Source organism: Asparagus officinalis, chromosome 7, assembly GCF_001876935.1.
Source record: "Asparagus officinalis chromosome 7, Aspof.V1, whole genome shotgun sequence".
Taxonomy (NCBI): domain Eukaryota; kingdom Viridiplantae; phylum Streptophyta; class Magnoliopsida; order Asparagales; family Asparagaceae; genus Asparagus; species Asparagus officinalis.
In genome coordinates, this window is record NC_033800.1 from 106,329,767 (window position 1) to 106,331,918 (window position 2,152).

Sequence of the window (2,152 nt, forward strand, 5' to 3'; positions counted from 1 at the left end):
GAAGACTTTAGAATGTGTCAAAAGCCTAAAATTAAAAACAAATACCCGACTGTCGATCAGCATTAGCAATGGCAGGGGTCATTGCAGAGCTAGGGCCAACACCATAACCCTAAAATGACAAAAGAAAAAATAAAATAGGTCAAGTATATAGTAAATGATAACTGAGAAAAGGTCCCAGCTAGCCTGTCTATATATATAACTCACAAGAGCGCGAGGAGGGGGACTTGCGATCTGCGACTGCTGATACTTCAATATTGTCCAGTCAAAAACATAATCAAACTGGAACCCAAAACAAGGGAATGGTTACTATCAAAATGCAATCGCAGATTTTTAAGCAACACCAATGGTAGTTACATCAAGGGGTTGGATTGCAAAAAATTGGTAGCTGTTAGTACAGTTGCAGTGCAGCAGTTTATTTGCAGTTATAACCTTTTCCCCACTACAGTTGCAAAATTAAGTTTACTTTTTGCAAAAAGTACATGAGATTAATTTGGTAGCAAGTCTTTTTTTTGCACAAAGAATAAGTCATTTTATAACTGCAATTGTAAAAAAAGTTGCAGTCGCCTCAAAACAAACAGCTATACTTGCAACTGTAATTGTCTTTTGCATGTTGCAAATACAGTTTCAGTATGTACTTCTGCATAGCAAAGAGTCCCTCAAGTCCCAAGCTTCTGACAAAAAATTCACTTCCAATAAATGTATATATAGGGGAAGACAGCAGCTAACCTTCACGAATAAATAGATCTCTGAACAATCTCTTAAGATAGGCATAATCTAGCTTATCATCAAATCTCAGTGAACGACAGTAGTGAAAATAAGATGCAAATTCTGAAGGATAACCATGACACAAGGCCTGAAAAGTATAAGCAGTCTCCCACATTGTCATCAAAGTTGATTTCTCAAGGATAACTGCATGATGAAAAGCATCACAAGTTCAATATATTCGATTATTTTACCTCAATAGGTGTGGATACTTTTCTTTCACTGATCTTTTCATACTTTTTTTTTGGGTTCCTGCTTTCAGACCTTGCCATGGAAGGCTGAAAAGGAAACAAAAAATGAAAAATCATTGAATAAGTCGAAAGAATGAATCACTAACATCAAGAAGAGAGTCATACCTTCCTCTCAAGAAATACATGATAACATATCCAAGAGATTCTAAATCATCTCTCCTGCTTTGTTCTTGGCAATTAAACAAGAAACAGTGATCAGTAACCCAAATCAGCAGAATAAGCATTTTGTCTAGATTACGAAAAGAATAAAAAGAAAAGGTTCAAAAGTAATAACTGATGTGGACATCGCACAGCCTCCACTTCGCACATACTTTCGCCGCCGCCGTCGTCTTGCTTCAGCTTATATTTGGTTTTGATTTTTAGAAGGCTTGGAGTCTAGCTAGTGTTACTTTTATTCTCTTTATTGTATTTGCTCTTTTTTTAGTCCCACATCGGATATGAGAATGAACTTGTAATTGTTGAAGGCCTATTTAAAGAGGTCAATTCTATGAAATAAGGCAATGAATATTTGAAGAAAATTTTGTTTCATTTGTGAAACTTTGGGTAATTGATTTGATCTATAGGATTGAGTCAATGGTGGTGAAGCCGAGGCCCGGGTTGCGATTCGTGGTCATATCTTGTTAATTTTCCCAAACCCTAGCTTTCCCAAATCTTTGTTCTTCCCCAAATTTCCCAAATCCCTTACATAAACCCTAAAATTCCCATCGTCCCGCATCATTTTGGTATCAGAGCAAAAGTAGATCAACCTGATTCTTCTCCATCTCAGGTTCTTCCATCTTTTCTATTATTATTATTTTTTTTTTAAGTTTGTAGCAAAAAAAAAAAGAAAAAAAATTCGCTGAAACCAATCCCTACTCAGTTGCCGATCTACTCAATCCTCAAAAAAAAAAAAAAAAAAATCAAAACCACATCATTCTCTCGTCAAAAACTGCATCACAGGCCTTCCATTACAAAAAAAGAAAAGAAGCGCCTAATCCCCATCCCGTTCATACTATTTCCCAGGCCGCCACCTCTTCAAATTTCGTCTCCTTCCTCTCTCTCCCGCCAGAACCTTCTCCAGATCGCGATTTCAAAACCGGCCTTCTGCTCCCTCACAGCCACCTCACTCCTCCTCTGTTCTTCTGCTTTCACAAGTTACC

General features: G+C 37.2%; 1 pseudogene; it reads right to left on the reverse strand.

Moving 5' to 3' along the window:
* On the reverse strand, window positions 1–1,174 carry LOC109851106 (annotated as a pseudogene).